Below are 13,256 nucleotides of genomic sequence, written 5' to 3'. Positions count from 1 at the left end.
TACCTGATCTCTTTTTGCTGTTTCTAATTTGAGTTGTCATAATGACACTAACTCATACTCATGTGTGATAGATAGTAAAATAAAGAAGGAAGTACATGGACAAATAAAATAATCAAAATTAATATTCTTACTCTTTTCCAGTGAAGGATTATTTATTTAAGGATCATGACCAAAGATATATAGAAATAGAAAGTTTTAAATTTTTTCTTGTTATAAGACAGTGACTTTTAAGTTTAGAATTAAGGAAAATCACATTTTTTTCTTTAATTTTCCGTATCAGTTTTATGAGATGAATTTTATTCATTTTTAAATACATCAATGACATTTATCTGAGGAATCCTAAGAATCAGTATAAAGTTCACACTATGCAAATATCTCTTATATCTGGAAAGGCTAGGGCTGAAAAGTTCCTGTTGAGATTAGCATAGATTCAACATTTGGAGTCTAAAGAAAGATAGAAAGCAAGAAGACTGAACTCTAACAAATATCAAAAAGGTCAATTATAAGCCTTGATCCAGTATTTTCTAGAAGATTACTGCTCCTAAATCTCTCACTTGGCCAACTGGCACACTGGTAGGTGTATGTTATTGCAACAAATAGGTTTTTGTTTCCAACACAGAAAGCTATCATCTAGAACTAGTGTATTTTTCTTTCTCCTATTTAATTCATTCATTCAGTTATATACCTGCATGTTATGCAGAATTACATGTAGAAGAAAGAATTACTGTGATTGAAAATGCAAAAATAGTTAAAGAACACTGATGAGTAATATCAAGGAAAAGGACTGCAGATCAAGAACACTATACCACCCAATCTTTTTATAATAAAACACAGTATTTGTGAATATACTTCTTTTGGAATGGATGAGCAAGGTGAAGGAAAGAACATTACTCCCACACATCAAAATATGTATTTCCGTGACTTGAACAAACTGTATCATTGTGGTTAAAATAAAGGTGTTGCCACAGAATATCCTGAAATATGTTACTTTTGGTAGAACCCACCAGGGAAATTTCTCTTAAGTGGTGGGAAAAAAATAAACTATCTAACTAATAAATTAATGATGCTCTCCTAAATATATAGATTTTCTTTTAGCATTATGGATACCATGATCACTTTTCTTCTTTTCTTTGTTTACTAGGAATGTCATAGGCAAATCTGTGGTCCTTGAACATGTAGTCTAGGATTTGAGCATTTTGACTTTAATTGTATTTTTTGAATCTTTGATTTAGTAATCTATTTTATTGTATGTCAGTGTTCACAATTCTGTAACATATATAGAAAAGAGATTTTTGAAATACCGTACACTGAGTCATCAGAACCTCCCTATCTCTCACAATCTAATTTTTTCTTTTTCTTTTTTTTTTTTTGAGACGGAGTCTCACTCTGTCGCCGGGGCTGGAGTGCAGTGGCCGGATCTCAGCTCACTGCAAGCTCCGCCTCCCAGGTTCACGCCATTCTCCTGCCTCAGCCTCCGAGTAGCTGGGACTACAGGCGCCCGCCACCTCGCCCGGCTAGTTTTTTGTATTTTTTAGTAGAGACGGGGTTTCACAGTGTTAGCCAGGATGGTCTCGATCTCCTGACCTCGTGATCCGCCCGTCTCGGCCTCCCAAAGTGCTGGGATTACAGGCTTGAGCCACCGCGCCCGGCCACAATCTAATTTTTTCTATTTCCATGTCATTATCTTATTTAGACCTTGAAGTAACCTACACACTATATTGTCTTCACTAGGTTTTTGTTATAACAGTCCCTTTAACACTACTTCCAAAGTTATCCTAATTTTGTAACTTCCCATTCATATTCAATATTTTTTACCATTTTATTGCAACAGAATATAATTAACAGCCCTTCAAGCACTTTCTAAATTGATTTTTAACAAACAATATGCTTCATAGAAAAATATGAAAACATATGCAAGGCTAAAAAACGAGGTAAATATGTTACTCTGGACCAAAAATATTGAAGGATAGAGAGAGCAATATTGTTATAAATATAAATTATCATCATTTTGTAACACAAAGTGATTGTAAACTGATCAAAGTTCTCCAGTCAAGACTTCTCTCACCCATTAGTACTAGACTTCCCCTTCTTCTACAACCAACTCCAAATCTGGATAAAATACTCGACAGGCATTAAGCATCAGAAGTGAAAAACTCTGATTCTCAAGAGAAGAGAGATAGATGAGGTGAACTGCACATTTACCCTTTCTTTCTACCTGTGGTCTCTTTCTAGATGTTGCTACAAGGATATAGAAACCAAGGAGAGCACAGAAGTCTTGGTAAGTTGAAGAGGCAGATGTTGGAAATGCTGCTGAGGTTGCTGGAATGTACTGGATAGGGTACCAAAGAGGAGACAGCTAGACAGAGAGATGGGCACAGAACTCTGATAGAGCTCCCTTTATGTACTTGGCTGAGAGTTGTGGAGAATATGCACAAAGAAGGAAAAATAAAACAACACACACAGACACACCATTCTAGCAAGTCAAAAATAATTATCTCTCCTAAATATATGGATTTTCTTTTAGCAATATTGATACTGTGTTCACTTTTCTTCTTTCCTCTGTTTACTAGGAGTCTCATAGACAAATTTCTGGCTTATCAATTTGTGTAATTGATAAAGTAGTGTTACAGTAATTGATTTGCCCAAATAAACAAAATGTAATATTCTTTAAGGAAGACAACATTCAGATTCTCTACAGCACATCAACTACAATGTCCAGAATATAATTTAAAACAATTATTATTAGAAATATAAAGAAACAAGAGTATGTGGCCAGAAATGAAGGCAGCAGTTAACAAAAACAGACCTTCAGGATGACCTAGATGTTGGAATTAGCAGACAAAGACTTCAGTATAACTAGTAGTAATATGTTCGGTGAGTTACATAAAACATATAAAGAATTAATACATAGAAAATCTAAATAAATAGGAAACACAAACAAGAACCAAATGAAAATTTTAATACTAAAAGTTATATCTGACAATTTAAAAATCTTCTAAATGAATATAACAACAAACTTGAGACTAAAAAATAAAAGGTCAGAAATCAAAGACAGACAAAAATAATTCCGTGACAAGATCAAGTAAAGAAAGGTTGAAAAACAAAGGAATACAGCCTCAGTAACCATAAGGCAATGTCAAGCAGTTTATCATTGCATGCTGGAGTCCAAGGAAGAAAACAGGGAGAGAATGGGAAAGAAAAATATATTTGAAGAAATAATATCTGAAATTTCTCTAAATTCAGGGCAAATTTCAATAAATAAGCTTGGTGAACTCTAAGAAGGATAATTACAAAGAAAACCCTACATACTTTATCTTAGTCAATTTTTGAAAATGAAATATAAAGGAAAAGATACATTGAATATAGAAAAATATGAATATCATGACAGCAGACTTTTGATTGGTGGGAAAAAATGGAGGCTAGAAGATAGTGGGGTGATATTGACTATGTGATACCACTTATGTAATGATATCTTTAAAGTATTAAATAAAATACTAACAAAACATTCAAAACCCCAAAATGTCATATGTACTGTAAATATCTCTCAAAGATGAGGATGAAAATTAAAATTTCCAGATAAACAAAAGATGAGAGAATTAGTTACTAATGAACATACACTTCAAAATATGCTAAAGCAAATATTTTAGACTGAAAGTTACTGATACCAGATAGGATTTCAGATCTGCAGAAAGAATGAAGATCACCAATATGTGGGTAAATATGAAGGAATATTTTTTTTCTTCTCTTGATTTCTTCAAAAGTCAATTGACCAAAAAATAAAGTGTATTATTGTAAAGTTTGTAACCTTTGTAGAGGTAAATCATATAACAATGAAGAGAATGGAGTAATTGGAACTACACTATTGTAAGTTTCATTTTATTTTGAAACTGACAGATTGTATATTTTCTGTGAAAATTATATTTTGAAAAATGTATACATTGTGGAATGGCTAAATCAAACTAAAATATACATTACCTCACATAGTTATAATTTTTGTGGTTAAAACATAAGACCTCTCTTAAAATTTTTCGAGAGTACAATACATAATTTAAAAAAATAGAATACAAAATATAACACATTGTTCTTAACTATAGTCACCATGCTGTTCTTAACTATAGTCATATATCGCTTGAACTTACTCCTTCTATCTTCCTGAAACTTTGTAACTTTTGACTAACATCTTCCAAACTTCCTCTCTCACCACCATCCAAGTCCCTGTTAATCACCATTCTACTCTCTACTTCTATGAGTTCTACTTTTTTAGAATCAACGTACATATGCAATCATACAATATTTGTTTTTCTGTGTCTGGCTTATTTCACTTAACATAATGTCCTCCAGGTTCATCAATGTTGCCCCAAATGAGAGAATTTTCTTCTTTTTCTTTGCTAAATAGTATTCCATTGTGTATGTACACCATATTTTCTTCATTAATCTGTTGATAGACATTTTAGGTTGATTCCATATGTTGGCTATAGTGAATAATCTGTTGATAGACATTTTAGGTTGATTCCATATGTTGGCTATAGGAGTGCAGTTATATCTACAACATGATTATTTTATTTCCTTTGGATAAATACCCATTTGGGATTGCTGGATTATATGTTCGTTCTAATTTTGGTTTATTGAGGAACTTGCCTATTGTTTTCCATAATGACTGTGTTAATTTATATTCTCACCAACAGTGTGCATGATTTCCCATTTCTCAGCGTCCTCTCCAACATTTTTTATCTTTTGTCTTTTAGATAATAGCTGTTCTACCTGGAGAAAGGTGGTATTTCACTATGAATTTAATTTCTATTTTCCTGATGACGAGCATTTTTTCCAAATACCTGTTGGACGTTTGTGTATCCTCTTTTGAAAAATGTCTGTTCAGGACCTTTGCCCATTTTAAAATCAGGTTATTTGTTTTCTTGCTATTGAATTGAGTTTTTTCTATATTTTGAATATTAACCACTTATCTTATGTATGGCTTATATTTTCTCACATTGTATAGGCTGTCTTTTCACTCAGTTGATTGTTTCCTTTGCTGTGCAGAATCTTTTTAGTTCATCCCATTTGTCTATTTTTGCTTTTGTTGCCTATGCTTTTGGGATCTTATACAAAAAATCATTGCCCAGACACATGTCATGGAGCTTTTCAGCTATGTTTTATTCTAATAGCCTTACAGCTTTGGCTCTTAAATGTAAGACATCTTTTTTGAGTTGATTTTTATATATGGTGTAAGATAAAGGTTTAATCTCATTCTTCTTCAGGTGCATTTCCAGTTTTTCCAACACCATTTATTGAAGCCACTCTACTTTCTCTATTGTGTATTATTTGCTCCTTTGTTAAAAGTCAGTTGGCTGTAAATCTATGGATTTATTTTTAGGTTCTTTATTGTGTCCCATTGGTTTATGTGTCTATTTTCAAGCCAGGACTATGCTATTTTGGTTATATAGCTTTGTAGTGTATTTTGAAGCCAGGCGTGTGATGCCTCTAGCTTTGTTATTTTTACTCAAATTTGCATTGGCTCTTCAGGGTCTTTTGTGATTCCATATCAATTTTAGAATTTTTTTCTACTTCTGTGAAAATATCATAGATGTTTTGATAAGAATTGCATTGAATCTATAGATCACTTTGGCTAGTATCAATATTTTAACAATGTGAGATTTTAAAATCTGTATATGAAATAATTCTTAATTCTAGAAGGAAATGTAGAATATCCTCATGATCTTGGGATGGGCAAACATTTCTTAGAGAAGACACAAAAAGCAATAATCTTAAAAAGGGAAAAATTAGACTATATCAAAATTAAAATTTTTGTTCATCAGAAGAAATGAAAAATGTGTATAAGCTACAAACTTAGAGATAGTAGTCTCAATACATATATTTCAGTGGTCCCCAACCTTTTTGGCACCAGTGACCGGTTTTGTGGAAGATAATTTTTCCACAGACCTGGGCAGTGGGGGAATGGTTTTGGGATGATTCAAACATATTATATTTATTGTGTACTATATTTCTATTATTATTATGGTGTAATACATAATGAAATAATTATATAACTCACCATAATGTAGAATCCATAGGAGACCTGAGTTTTTCTTACTGCAACTATCTGGGGGTGATGGGAGACTGACAGATCATCAGGCGTTAGATTCTCATAAGGACCATTCAACCTAGATCCTTTGCATGTACAGTTCACAACAGGGTTCACGATCCTATGAGAATCTAATGTTGCTGCTGATCTAACAGGAGGTGGAACTCAGGTAGTGATGCGAGTGATAGGGAGCAGTTGTAAATACAGATGAAGCTTCGCTCCTCCATGGCTCACATTCTGCTGTGTGGCCGAGTTGCTAACAGGTCACGAACTGGTCTGTGACCCAGCGTTTGAGGACCCCTGATATATTTGACCTGCCCTGTAACTTGTATCCAAACTAATTGAACTACTCAGATGGTTTATACAAGTACATATACGAAAGGCCAATATGCATAAGAAAGGATATTTAACATCATTATTCACCAAAAAAAAAAAAAAAAAGGAAAATTTAAAGCTGTCACTTCATTATTAGAAGAGCTAAAATTAGAAACTGCCAAAATTACATGGAAACAGAAGACAAATTGATTATTATCTAGAGTGGGAAGGAGACAAAGTTATTCATTAATGGGTATGGGGTTTTCCTTTGGAATAATGAAGATACTCTGGCACTAGATAGCACCAATAGTTATACAACATTGTGAATGTACTAAAAGTCACTAATGGTAAATATTATGCTATATGTATCTCACTATAATTATAATAAAATAATTGTCAATACCAAAAGTTGTCTTGGATGTGGAACAAGAGAATACTTATATGTTGGAGATGAAAGGGTAACATGTTATGATCATTATGAAAAATATTTTGGCAGTTACTTTTTTCCTAATGATTTTGATAGCCAAACTTAGAGCCTATAATCCCAGCACTTTGGGAGGCCAAGGTGGATGGATTGCTTGAGGTCAGGAGTTTGAGACCAGCCTGGCCAACATGGTAAAACCCTGTCTCTACAAAAAATACAAAAATTAGCCAGGCGTGGTAGCAGGCGCCTGTAGTCTCAGCTACTTAGGAGGCTGAGGCAGGAGAATTGCTTGGACCCGGGAGGAAGAGGTTGCAGTGAGCCAAGATAGCACCACTATACTCCAGCCTGGATGACAGAGTGAGAGCCTGTCTCAAAAAAAATAAAAAATAAAAAAAAACAACAACTTAGAAACAACTCACATATCCTTTGTCAGAGCAATGGACAAATATCATTTTATATCAATGGTGTAATCATTTCCAACAATAGGAAAAATGAGTTTCTGACACATGCTACATACAATATTTTTGCATCTTGAAAACAACATTGGAGTGAAAGAAATCAGATCAAATGTATACATAGTGTATAATATTATTTACATGGAATTTAAGCATAGGCAATATTATCTATGTTAGTACAAATTAGAGTATGTGGGGAGAGATTTATTTGCCACAAGTGAACCTGTTGAAATTACAGCACTTTTGTTAAAAGTCAGTTGACTGTAAATCTTTACAGGAATATTGGTTACACAGTTGCATAGACATTCAATATGCACAGGATTATACTTTTAAGATTTGTACATTGCACATATATAAATTTTACTGCAATTAAAAGAAATGAGCATGTTGAATATAGACCCAGTTTTATTTGTAAAAACAAAGATGTAGCTCTACAAACATTACTATGTACATTTAAAAGAAAGAGAAATAAAGAACTGTATGCCAAATGGTTAACACTGGTCTTCTCTAGGGGTAAATATATTTAGAACTTTCAATTCCATGTTCCAAAATTTGTGGTTTATATATTTTAAAATAATATCATGAGTAGAAAATAAGCACCAATTAAAACATAGAAACATTACATCTAGTTATACCAAACAATGCTAAATGTGCATAAAAGAGGAATAAATGGATAATTAAAAATATACATGAAAAGACAATTGAAGTGAAAGATTTTGACTATTTTAGTTCTCTTATCATTCTGATTGATCAAAGTGGTAAAATCACACAAAAATCAAATTAACAATATTCTCCTACATAATAAGATAATTAATAGACATTACCGTTAGTGACCAAATGGTGTTTGGTCATATAATAGTCTAAACATAAGATTAGATTAATACATAAAATCAGAAATATCACAGAGTATTTTTCCTGACTGCTATGTATATTTAAAGTAATATAACAATATATCTATAAACAACAATCTAACAAAAACTCAAACAATTGAAAATAAATTTATAGTCCCCTACTATCAAATTAGTGAGAAAGTAGGTCAGGAATACACCAAATCACTGTTCAGAAACATACAATAAGAATACAATGTAAAAGTCTTTAAGGAATATAATAAAAACCACTCACGGGATGTCAAATGGTAAAAATCTTAATCATGGATATAAAAAGGGTTAACACTGTAGTGTATGAAGAGTCCATTCACATTTATATGAACATTAAGACAGCAATAAAGAAATGGGATAATGATATAAAAAACACAAGTAGGAAATCAATTCATTATAAAATAGTATAAATTATTAATCAAATAAGCACAAGAAGAAGCAATAATCAGGTATAATTTTACTTAAATAAATTAATCTATTTAAATATATATATTTGTGTACATTTGCGTGTGTATATACACATACATATGCAATGTTGATATGACTATAAGGTAGTCACATTTGCATAACTGGTGGTGATATAACTTGGTATATATATATTTGGATTCAGTAATCTTATTCTTGGAAATGTATTTTAAAATACTAATTCAATTTATTTATAGCTATAGCCTTAAAGACTCTTATTGAAGCTTTATTAATAATTGCAAAAATTGGAAGGAAACTAAATGCTGTATAATAGAAGAATTATTAAGTTAATTAGGGCTTATCAGTTCAATGAATTTTGATGCAGACATGAGAAAAATAATTACACTCACTATTTGATAACATGAATTATGCTTACTATGCTATATTGAACTCAAACACGCAAAATATACTTTGTGTAAAATTTGCTTAGCATATTTTTTAATATTATATGGACAGGAAGTTAGGATGAACAGAAAATAGTGTTTCAGAGTATATATAAATTCTTAATAACATTGTCTTTGTGGTATGAAGACCTTTTACTTTTGATTATGTATATTTCTTTTCTTTTCTTTTCTTTTTTTGAGACGGAGTCTCGCTCTGTCGCCCAGGCTAGAGTGCAGTGGCCGGATCTCAGCTCACTGCAAGCTCCGCCTCTCAGGTTCACGCCATTCTCCTGCCTCAGCCTCCCGAGTAGTTGGAACTACAGGCGCCCGCCACCTCGCCCGGCTAGTTTTTGTATTTTTTAGTAGAGACGGGGTTTCACCCTGTTCGCCAGGATGGTCTCGATCTCCTGACCTCATGATCCACCCGTCTCGGCCTCCCAAAGTGCTGGGATTACAGGCTTGAGCCATCGCGCCCAGCCGATTATGTATATTTCTTTATTGCTAGTTTTTAACCGGAAGTAGGCAACGCTCCTGTAAAAAAACTATACGTATTTGCATAAATATGTATATATAGACATGTATATATATGATGATCCCCATGGTTTGACTTACCATTTTTGGACTTTATGATAGATTTTTTGGGCTGGGTTGTAACCCCCTTGTATGTCAAAAAGCATCTGGACTTAAAATAGTTCAACTTGTGATTTTTTTACTTTTGATGGACTGACAGGGTATTAAATATGTTTTGACATACAATATTTTTGACTTATGATGGATTTATCAAGATAACTCCATTTTAAGGAGCACAGGTAATATGTATATATACATTTTTACCTACATATTTGTATATATTTATATATGAATTTTATTTTAATTTTTTAAAGTACTAGATGCTGTGTTCAGTATCAGGGATACAGAAACAGTTAAACTCTGCCTTCTAGAAGCTCTCAGTCTCCATGCAGGGGACCACGTGGCCTATAAACAGATTACTGTAAGGCAGTATGAGAAAGTCAGAAAGCTCTGGGAACACACAGGGAACATGCAAAAATGCACAGAGTCATGGCATTAAAGAAATTATATTATGGTCAGTTTTTAACATGCCCTTTACATTGTTATATTATTATTTAATAATAAATATTTAATTAATTATATTTGGATGTTGTTTGTTAACATAATAAATTCTATGCTCTCAACTTTTCTCAAGAATTTACACTATCAGTTCACAGATTTCTCTTCAATCTTACTCTTTATTTTCTTCTACCCAAAACCATTATCCTAGCCAACATATCCTATTTAGTTATTTCAAAAACAGCATTTGTAAATTTCTTCCCCTTCAACTTTGCTTACATTATTGTTCTAAACCAGCGGTCTGTAAACGAAGTCCATGGGCCAAATTTGTAAATTTTTGTAAGTGAAAATTTTTTCATTTACAAAATGTCTATTTTTGTAAATGAATTTTACAGTTTAATCAACTCATTCATTTATGTATGGTCTATGACTGTTTTGAACAACAAAAGCAAAGACAAGTAGCTATGACAGAGATCATCTGGCCCATAAAGCCAGAAGTATAAGTATCTATCCGAACCTTTACAGAAAAAGTTTGGCATTCCCTGTCCTAGACTGTTGTCCAAGACTTTAATGTTCTCTTTACTTGTAGAAATATTACACTTTTTCCTTCCCCACAGGCTCAATATCATTTGCCATCAGAAAATTGAAAACTAAGACAACATTGAGATAATAATACATATCTGTCAGAATGACTAAAATCTAAAAACACTGACAATATAAATATTTGTGAGGATTCAGAACTATAAGAACTCTCATTTATTGCTGGTAGAGATTAAAAAATGGTATGACTATAGAAAATGGCTTGAAAGTTTCTTATAAAGCTAAACATAGTCTTACTGTACAGTTTCACAGGTGTGCTCTTATATATTTACCCGATTGATTTGAAATGTATGTTCACACAAACACCTTCCATTAATGTTTATAGTAACTTTATTCATAAGAGTCAACAACTGGATGAAACCAAGCTGTCCCACAATAATAGGTGAATAGATAAACCAACTCTGGTTATCTGTGTAATGGCACAGTATTCACCAATAAAAAGAAATGCACTATAAAGTCAAATAAAGACATAGATTAACCTTAAAAGCATATTGTTAGGGAAATAAACCAGTCTGAAAACACTGCATACTGTATGATTCCAATTTATATAACATTATGGAATGACAAAACTTGAGAGAGTAAACCTATTATTGGTTGCCAGGCATTCAGGGGACAGTGGTTAGAATAGGTGAATCACAAAGGTATTTTTAGGGTGTTAAAAGTGTTCTGTATGACAATCTAATAGTGAGTACAGGAATTAAGCATCTGTTAAAACTTACAGAACTTTACTGTACAAAGTGTTAACTTTTATGTATGCCAATGCTTAAAAAATCATTTAGGGGTTGAGGGAATTCCAGGATAAAATACTAAATGTAATAAAACAACATGACTATACTACAAATACATAAAACAACCTCACCAAATGGAGTGGCAGATAAAGCACTGATATAAATAACTTTAGATATAAGCAGAGAGTATTAGACTGAAGGCAAAATAAAGTATACATAAAAATTGCACTCTGGGCTGTGTGTAGTGCCTCATGCCTGTAATCCCAGCACTTTGGAAGGCAAAGGTAGGAGGATCACTTGAGGTCAGAAGTTCAAGACCAGCCTAGACAACATGGTGAAATACAAAAATTAGCCAGGCATGATGACACTTGCCTGTAATCCCAGCTACTTAGGAGGACAAGGTAGAATTGTTTGAACCCAGGAGGCAGAGGTTGCAGTGACCCAAGATCATGCCACTGCATTCCAGCCTGGGTAACAGAGCAAGACTCTGTCTCAAAAAAAAAAAAAAAAAAAAAAAAAAAAAAAAAAAAAAAAAAAAAAAAAGAAAGAGAAAAAATTACACTCTGGTTGATAACATTATTTTCCATGGCATAGGCATTAACAATTCTAAAACCACCACATATGTATAGAAAAATTGAACAATAAAGTGGAAGAAGATGGTAGGAATCTGATATGGTTTGGATTTTTGTCCCCACCCAAATCTCATGTTGAATTGTAATCCCCATGTGTCATGGCAGAGACCTGGTGAGAGGTGATTGGATCGTGGGGGTGGATTTCTGTGATAGTGAGTGAGTTCTCATGCGATCCAATGGTTTAAAAGTGGCACTTCCTCCCTATCTCTGTCTCTCCTGCCACCATGAGAAAATTGTGCCTGCTTCCCCTTTGCCTTCTGCCATAATTATAAGTTTCCTGAGGCTTCCCAGCCATGTGGAACTGTGAGTCAATTAAAACTCTTTTCTTCATAAATTGCCCAGTCTCCAGTATTTATTTATAGCAGTGTGAAAATGAACTAATATGGAGTCATATTTCTAATTAATGGAGCAGGAGATTATAAATACACAAGGGAAAAAAGGTAGCATCACCCATGTAATAATTGATTCGAGTTGGAGGCATCATTATTAACTCATCTTTAGCTTAATATGGATACAGGTGGTTAAATATAAAATATTTATAGATATGTTTGTATGCATAGTTTAATACACACATGTCTCTTTGCTTTATCAGCTGAGAGGTTCTAAAAGCAATGATACTCTAATAGTAACAAATATACCTACCACCCAGACTTTGGACTTCAGTAAAAGAAGCAAGGGCGTTTTAGAGAAATGACTGATTCTTGGACTAGAGCAAAATATACATACAGATGCTGGAGCATTTTGTAATTCTAGAAAGGAAGAACATGCTCAAAAAAATAAAAATAAACTACATATTATGAGGGCATGTTAAAGGGATATAGAAGTCACCTGAATGAGCTCCCAAGAACCAAGCTAAAAAACTTGAAATACAAAGTAAACTAAGTTGTACTGGATCATAAACCAGTGCACAAAATAAATATTCATGTGTCTATAATTATAAAAATGATTCAATAAGAAATAAATGGGGGAAAATAGACAAATACTTCCAAATAACTTATGTAGTTATTCTGCTCTTAAGGAAGTAGAATATATTTTTCCCACTCCTTAACTGTGGACAGTTCATAGTGACTTTCTTGTAGAGAGTACAGTAGAGAAAGCGAGGAAACAAAGAGTACACTTACAGAAGAGAAACCTGAAAAACATTACCTCAATCCAGGTAATCAAGATTATGACAGTGGGCATAATACTGGCTCAACAACTTGCATGTCCTAGTCCCTGGAACATGTGAA

The sequence above is a fragment of the Rhinopithecus roxellana genome, chromosome 10, assembly GCF_007565055.1.
Source record: "Rhinopithecus roxellana isolate Shanxi Qingling chromosome 10, ASM756505v1, whole genome shotgun sequence".
NCBI lineage: Eukaryota > Metazoa > Chordata > Mammalia > Primates > Cercopithecidae > Rhinopithecus > Rhinopithecus roxellana.
The sequence above is the reverse complement of the archived record's forward strand: the minus strand, read 5'-3'. Positions refer to the sequence as shown.